The sequence below is a fragment of the Aphelocoma coerulescens genome, chromosome 1A (genome assembly GCF_041296385.1).
Source record: "Aphelocoma coerulescens isolate FSJ_1873_10779 chromosome 1A, UR_Acoe_1.0, whole genome shotgun sequence".
In the NCBI taxonomy this organism is placed as follows: domain Eukaryota; kingdom Metazoa; phylum Chordata; class Aves; order Passeriformes; family Corvidae; genus Aphelocoma; species Aphelocoma coerulescens.
The window spans coordinates 42,682,401-42,691,124 of NC_091014.1; the positions used below are offsets into that span (position 1 = coordinate 42,682,401).

At 41.6% G+C, this 8,724-nt stretch overlaps 1 protein-coding gene across 2 annotated transcripts in view; it reads right to left on the reverse strand.

Moving 5' to 3' along the window:
* SLC6A15 (solute carrier family 6 member 15) overlaps positions 1 to 8,438 on the reverse strand; it is a 37,451-nt gene extending 29,013 nt beyond the window's left edge. The window contains exon 1 of one of the 2 annotated variants that reach the window (XM_068999848.1): positions 8,339 to 8,438. The gene's annotated coding sequence lies outside the window, so the exon portion shown is untranslated. Of the gene's footprint in view, positions 1 to 1,037; positions 1,111 to 8,338 lie in introns of those variants that run through there. The other variant, XM_068999857.1, reaches the window with a different exon arrangement.
* Between the last annotated feature and the right edge of the window lie 286 nt (positions 8,439 to 8,724).

Below are 8,724 nucleotides of genomic sequence, written 5' to 3' on the forward strand. Positions count from 1 at the left end.
TTCAAACACTACTTTTAGCCACATTTCAATCTTTTTTTCCCTTTGTTCCACTGATGTAAATTAGAGAGCAGCTTCTCAGTTCCAATAATTAGTAATAAGATCAAGGATTACATTAAAATGAAACACCTGCACATGTGAAACTACATCAGTATTCGTGTGTAGGTCTGAAATCCTTCTCTAACTGTAGTAAGCAAGAGATTTTCAGTCAAAAAGACACAAGCCATCCATCAGTATTTACTGAAATGTTTTAAAAGGTCATACCTGTTCTAATTGTTTTATATAGAGTAACTTGCAGGGCAGCAATACGATTTATCTAGAGCTCTCACTGATGAGTCAATTCCAACAAAAATTGCATCATTCTGTCCTTTCATGCATTAAACACTGCACCAGTACACTTCAGGATAAACTGGGCTTGATACTTTTACTCCTAGCACAGTATCATATTAATTTCCCTTTCGTTAACCTTCCATTAAGCAGTATGTTATCCATAAAACTATCACTGTATAGACTTGCAACATTTGCAGGGCTTGAGAAAATGTGGGAGGCATGCTCAGCAGACTGATGCATGGTTCTAACAGTACTGCTTTCCCAATTCAATACGTTATCACTGGCCAGACTGCACCAAGGATGGCGGACAGTCCTTCCGGACACATTGCAAATCCAAAGGCAGTCTCCAGCTGTCAGATTTAACAACTCTTCTCTGTATGAAAGGAGCTGGTACTAAACCAAATAAGGAATCCTGCCTCAAGAGATACTACCATCAGGTACAAATGTTTGAAGTGTGGTCCCAGCTGGTTTGTGTGAGGAGTCAGCAAGTCCATGCTCAGCACTCCCAGAACGCAGTCAGTGACACGCACAGAAGCCTCTATTTGATCCAGAACAAACCTGCACAGAAGACTGATATCAAACTACTCAGCTCAAGCTTGGTCTAGATATGAATGCTCCTGAGTGAAGTCTGAATAGGGAGAAAGAGTTACTCACCAGCACTGTTTAGCTAAACATGAACCACTGAGCAAGCTTTATTTTGTTTTTTTTACCTCCTCAGAGTATTGAACTTGAGCACTTCACCACATATCTTCTATATTCCCATATCATTTGGATGCAGTTTGGTATTGAAGTTCATCAGCATTAAACCAGGAAATATCACACCAAATTCTGTTAAACACCTTCAGTTAGTTCCAGTAGTCATTACCTTCTACACTGCCTTGGAGAGAAATAGAGCACTATGTGATAAGACAGTTTCTCCTAAGTATCATTTAAAAATCTACAAACAAACCACCATTTTAAAAAGGATTTACAAAATTAACTACCATTATATTAGGACTCTAAGTCCTAAATCTTGTCAGGTATTTTAAAATATTACTATGTTATTATCAGCATCTTGGATTAAAAGTAAAATGTGTAAAATATAATTCAGCCTTATTAAAGCTGTCTGTTTGTAAATTGGACTTTTTTTTTCCTGTCTTGGATCTAGATCATGGAATTTGATCAATTGATTCAGTTCTAGTTTCCAGGCAGCTTCTCATCCTTTTCATGACTCAAATGATGTAACCTGTCAGATGAAAACACTGAAGGGAAATGTTTATTATCACATTTACTGGAGAATATAGTATTTCCCTGGACTTCTCCACAACTGAAATCAGCAAATAAGGATGGTATCCCTTTTCTTTTGTAAAATTCTTCTTATAAAAAAATCTAAAATTGCTCTTAAACTGACCTGACAAGTGTCTGTACGGTTTGAGGGAATTTAACAGAATGGAAATTGATGAACAGTACACAGTTCAGTTAAAAGAACATTTAGAAAATTATTCTGCCACTGAAATAACAGCAGTCAATGATCTGACTCAGCCTAAACAAACTTCTGGAAAGACCCTTACTAAATCAAACATATGAGCTAGATTTTAATTATGTCTTACTAGCATTGTCCTTGATATGCTAAAATCTATTCCTTTTGCATACTGAAAGATAAAACAGTGAGTCTTTTTTGACTTTTCTCGTATCAAGCAAACTGCAGACCCCAACTTTCTCTCTCAGAACACAGTGGGAATTTTGTTATTTTTTTCCATGGAAAAATAATCAAGTCTCAATGCACCAGCATGCAGAAGTAAAGTAACATGATTAGCCCGCCACATTACTAGCAGATTAAGCAGTAATAATCCCTTGCAACAGGGAATTCAGACCCAAATTAGCTCCCTGGGAGATCCACGCTCACTATAGAACTTTTACTTGAGCTTCAGGCCTGCATTCAGAAATGCTGGCACAGGGAGATAAGACTTGCAATGCCTCCACTGATGAAACTTGTAAGTGTTTGCAGTAAGACCCAAAGGAACTTCATCAGTCAAAGCATCAAAAGACACATTGAAAAACTTCATTTCAAATCATTTTCTCACAATCTTTTTTGTATGGAATGTCTAGTAAGGGAGTTGTCCTGGTTCTGTTCAACATTGCTGCTCCTCTTCACCATTACACTGATAATGAATCCTATGTCATGTTCCTTCCAATGCATCTCTATCAGACAGATCTGCATGCCAATCAATATATAGATACCTACTAGAAGTACCCTGTATTTCTGGTTCTCTCAGCTGTGTAATACCAGTAAACAACTAAAAGTTACAAGGCTGGGGATCTTCCCACCATGTACAGAAAAACAGGCACCAAAAAAACCTCACGGATTTTAAAGTATAATGAGCACAGCTGCCCCATGTTCTCGGAAATTAAGCACAAGTCTCTATAAAAAGCCATTTGTAAGGCAATTTCATGTTTAAAACATCCCACAATACTATTGCAACAACTGATATAACTAAATACTAATGAACTTCTAGCAGTGGTTTTCCGACATAAATTACAACACAATAATTCTTACACGGCATTTCTTCTTAAAAACAGCACTCCCCTCTGAAAAGGAAAGCCAAAAATACTCCTTTCTAACACAGTGGACTTCTTTCTTTTATAATCTTATTTTTACATCTGATGAAAACACAGCAATTTGACAAAATTATTTACATTTAATTTGTAATGCCTTATAAATAATCTTCAATACCTTTTTAAGTTCAATGCTTGCCATTGAAGGGATTAAAAAGACCAACATTCTATTCTTCAGAGCACTGCGTTCTTCCCTGAGGAAGCAGTTCCATCCCAACACGCTGATGTGAGGGTGGCAAAATGCAATAAAAAGCTGCAGCCAGTTCACATCACTATAATCTCAGCTTTGAAAGTAGATTGTGCCAGTGTGGTGTACCAGTCCTGTCCCACAAGCTTGTGTCTTATGTTCCTGTTCACCCGATCTTCACCTTGACTCCCAGTGAAGAAGCCAGTATGATTAAGCAGAGGACACAGAACTAAAAGTCAGGATTCTCACCACGGTACATGCACATAAAAGATCTTTAGTGATATTCATGCTAAATGTTTCAGTCTGTATGAAATCACTGGAGGAGAATCAAATGCAAAAGTGAAGAATACGAGCCTTTTGCACCAAAGGAAATGTACAAAATGCATCTCCATCACAAGTCTGTGGGCTAGGAAGAAAAAGCATGATGGGAACAACCAATACAGAAAACAAAAAACAAAGTTTTAGGAGAAAGGGACTGATGTGAGTCTGTAAAAAAGGAATCTCTGCAGGCAGGATGAGGGCAATCTAGTGACCATCATATCTGAGGGAAAAAGAGAAGAAGAAGTCTGCAGGAGCAAACCAGGTTTCACGGGAGTACTGTGACTGTGAAGAATGGCTATCGCTGAGGGAATCTGTGTACAGATAATTATTTCAGGAAGAGTTACACTGTGTTACAGTACTCATTGCACAGACTGAATTACTGCTGCAATGCAGCATTGTGTTCTTTGGTGGAAATCGGAATACACACCATAGCCTTTTTGCCTAGTCAAGCCCATTTCCATCTGCGTACTGAAGCAACCATTATGCTGCTCTTCAGCATGAACTACATGATCTAGCATTTTTCCCTATCCAGTTTAATACAGCCTGTCAGTAAGATATAGATTCAATAGGCACTTAACTCAATTGCAATTAAAGATAATTATATTCTATACAATTATACTTGCATTAGCATGTCTCAGAAAACATCACTGAAGAATGTAGAGAAATCTGTTACACATTCATGACACTGTAAAAAAATAAGAGCTCTGTGCACTATGGGAGACAAATCCATTAGAAGTTTCTATTTTGATGTCTACAATGAAATCATTTATACTATAGCAAAAGTATTTAAAAATGCAATGTGATTTAAATTCACACCTGCTGCAGATACAGGTATTTATACAGACTTCAGTGACACTGCATCTGTTTCATTTTGCTGGGTAATTTGTTCTCTCTCCCTATAAAATCTTGTTCATGGCTTTATCCTACAACAAAACCCTGCACAGACTCAAATGCAGGCAATTTCTGGTCCAGATTAGTCTCCTTAAATTTTAGTTACAGGAGAATACTTCCTATGAAACAAGCACAATAAATGGACAAAACCAGCAAAGTTTCTTTCTCAGGATTGCTCGTTATCAATAGACTTGATCTTAACAGCTTGTGTAAGTACTGCCAAATCACTGGCCCAACAGAAACATCTAGAGACAGAATGTTACAACCTAGAGCTCTTGAACGGCATTTTTTCTTTTCACTGCACATAATCTCTAAAGAATTTATTTGCCTTACTGCAGTTTCTCACTTCTGCATTCACAGATTTCTCAGTATTTTCTTCTCACAAATCAACTTCACCAAAATACTTCACAGACTTACAGGATGAGCTAACTGTAACCTCTTATTCAAATGGAGAAAATGCATCACTTATTCAGCAGTCTTTTTTTATATGTACTTTATTGAAGGAACAAATTCAGTAGTTACCACTCCTCCAAGTGAAGGAATCTCAGCAATTATGAAGAAACTCTACCCCTGGTTGATCAAACTCAAAAGGTGTAACTACTGGTAACTTGAAACAAAATCTCCATATTCTAAGTTCACCATATAAGATACAAGAGAACCATGAGTTTATTTTACAACTTATCACACTTTTCAGAAGAGGATAAAAAAGTATATTTAATATTTCAATAAAGTTATTTAAGTTGCAAAATCAATTACTGAAAATTAGATTTTACCAGATACATAGTTGCCCCAAGATCCTAATTGTCTGACCTCTGTGCTTTAGAATGGATCAGTAAGTAGATCAAGTTGTCCTTGGGAAGAATTTATGTGATTACTTCTTCCTCTGTGTTTTTTATATACAAGCAAAAAGCTGAATTGATCATTTGGGTTAGCAGAATTCTTACTTCTCCTCACATCTGATTATTTAATTTCATTACACGGATCACGTTTTCAAGTCATGTTACATTAAATCCCCATGTCTTTAAAAGGAAAATTATTAATACCAATTCCAATATAGAAAATCAAACACTGTAAATGTCCTATTACAGTTTTCATCTCTTCTCCATTTTAGCTTAAGGAGAGCATACTGAATTATTAATACTGCATTACGTGTTTCTGACACTTGGAAGGCAAAAATATCATTTGCCAGCAGCAAGAAACTATTTTCCCAAAGTGGGAAATAGACTACTGGCACCATGACTCGAGGCACTGTTGTCCACATCATTACACAAATGTTTTCTTTGCTTTCTCCCATATAAACAAGGAATCCCTTGCCTTAAGAGCGAAGGATAAGAACAGACAGCTCTGTTTCAGAGCAGTCTTACGGGAAGCTCAGTTCAGTTATTGCCATTGCCTAATGCAACCATTCTGGCAGTTACCACTGCATTTTCACACTACTTTGTACCAGCTTGACAAGATTTGTGCTTCCAGCTCTTCAGTGGAACAGCATTTGGTTGTCATTTTTCAATGATATTTTTTTCCTAAATTATTTGAATACATTTCCTGAGCAGTGGCAAGGTGACTTTGAATCAATTTTCAAGGACAAATGGAGTTGCTCAGTGTTTAATCGGCCACCTGCTGATACGTCAAAGTTATTCTGCAACTGAGAATTCAGAGATCTTTAAAGTCATATGGAAAAGCTGCTACAATTGCTATGCTGATCTACAAAATTTAGGACTGAAAACTGTTCTTCCAAAATCAAGATGTATTTTGTCTTTTAATTAAGAACTTTACTGGTGGAGATGAGTGAAACGGACAGAACAATGGAAAGGAGTTGGGAAACAGGTAAATATGTCCTTAACATTGTGTACAATTCTGGTACACTACTCTAGAGAATTTCCAGAAAAAAATCTTCCCAAACAGATTCTACCACAAATACTTCAAGTGGTAATTCCACACCACTTGAGCAGCAATCACTCCAATAGATCTTAACAATGCAATTTAAATCAAAAGGAATAGCTGCAATTAGTAGATTGAGCTTCTGAATAACCTGTGGGTTTTTTCTGACAAATTCAGCATTTTAAAAGTTTTATGCATTCAGCTTTCTGGAACATGAAAAAGACAACTGTAAGAATGACAAGACATGAAAGGTCAACAGGAATCAGATTATGCTGTAAAACTAGTTTCAAGATGCCTTGGCAGTTTCACACACTCAGTTTTCTATACTGGTGACACATCTGAACAGCTATGAAATGGTTTGGTTTTTCATGCACAGATCAAAACCAATGGGATTGTTTGTTCTTGAGTCTGAAGCGCAGAGCTGAGCCCAAAGGGAGTGTCTGATACACACTGAATGCAGGCTGTGATTCCACAGTTATCTTAACATGTGGTATATGTTAACAAAAATCTTGTATATTAGCCAAAACTAAATTACGAAATCTTTCCTAAGTATTTTTCATAGTTTCCTTTCTAATGTGATGCTGATAATGGGAAATATACTAGCAAATAGAAAGAAACTGAATATGTTGTCATCGTTTTTTAATCAAATGGAGAAAGCTGGCTGCATAATACATCCAGTGTACATTTATATGACATCAGATAACAAAATCTTTGCTTCATTTATACTTTTCTTTGGAGGGGGGAAGTATCCTATGGTATGCCACAGTGACACACAGATGGTAACATACTACTTCGAAATTATTAGGCTTATCTTAGAAAACAACAGTACAGCAGTGAGCTTGTAATGTAGCAATATCACACTGAAAATAAAATAGTTGATAATAACGTGGTCTTTAACAAAGAAAACAAAGTGCCATTTACTTAAATAGATGAAATCCTATCACAAACCTCATGTGTGACAGGTCGGTGTGACTGTGCAGACATATTTCAATCATCTCATTTACTTCCACAACAAAACCAAAGCCTTGCGGAGAAATTCCAGTTCTCTCTAACACTAGCAAAATCAGAACAAAACCAGGAAATATGGGCATAGAAAATTAGAAGGATTAATAAGCAAATGGAAGAGAAAAAGAATCACTAGGAGAAAACTGTAGGTATGAATCTACCCTGTGGATATGCCGTAGTACACGGCGGGCTGCAATCATCAAAATCCTGCACAGAAAATAGATCCAAGAGGCACAAAGGTTGGGAGAAGGACCTCATTACCATACCCACCCAAACATGGCTGACACGACACCGGCCCGCAGCAGCCCCCGGCCGCGGGGGTTGCCGCCGCCTTCGCGGGGCGAGAGACGCGGGTGGCGCGGCGCGGGAGGCACCGTGCGGCCCCGCCCACGCTCCGCAGCAACAATGCGGTGCCCGGGCCCGGCCCCAGCTCCGCTGCGCCTCTGCCCGCGGCACATGGTGGGCATGGGCGCCGCGGGCCGCTCCCGACGGTACCCGGCCCCCTCGGCAGCCGGCTCAGCCCCCTCTCCCCGAGCCCGGGCTCATCGGCGCGGCGAGGCGCATCACCACGGGGCTCCCGGGATGGAGACAGCCCGCGCCCCCGCTCCTCCCGGAGCACGCGCTACACATGCATCTCGGATTTTTTACGCAACACACGGGAGATGAATGAAATTTCTCCCACTCGAAAAAATATATAAGTTCCTCGCCCTTCCCAGTAGAAATAATAATACTAACGCTGACTAAAACAGCCCCGTACATCCTTTTAACCTATCGCCGAGTAAAACATATGGGCGGCTTCTAACCAGCGCTCGCTATTGTCTCCCGAGGGGTCGGCTCTCTCCCCGCCAGCGAGAGGCTGGCGCCAGGGCGAAAGCAGCCTCCCCGCGTGGGCTGGGGGGGACCCCCTGACCCGCAGGAAGGCGGACCCCGGGGGGAAAGGAACCCCCGACACATCCTGCCCCTTCCCGCCCGGCGACACACGCGAGGCGGCCACGTTCCCCCCCCACCGCCCCAGCGGCACGGCAGGGCTGGGAAAGCGCGGGCTGCCCCGCGCACCCACGCTCAGCGCCTCGCCGTGCCCTGCCGTGCCGTGCCCTGCCGTGCCGTGCCGTGCCTCGCCGTGCCGTGCCTTACCTCCGCCCGCCGGCTGCGAAAAGGGAGGGCCGGGTGCCCCCGCGGGCGGGGATGGCGAGCGGGGCCGTGCGGGCACGGGGCTCAGCGGCGGGCAGGCGGCGGCAGCCACAAGTGCCCAGCCCTCACTGCGGCGGCGTTTAAAGACAGACATAAAAGCGGCGGGGGGAGAGGAAAGGGGAGGGCAGTGCTGGGCCGGGAGAGCCGCACCTCCTGACGCAGGGAGGAGCGCCCGCCCGCAGCAGCATCTCTGCCGGAGGCGGGCGGGGGGAGGTAGAGGCGGCAGCGAGAGGGCAAGGAGGGAGGGGCTGCCGTTCCATCGCCGCGCCAAAATCTCCTCGGCCACGCTTTGGCACCGCGGGTGCCTCATTTTTGTCCTCATCTTCGTT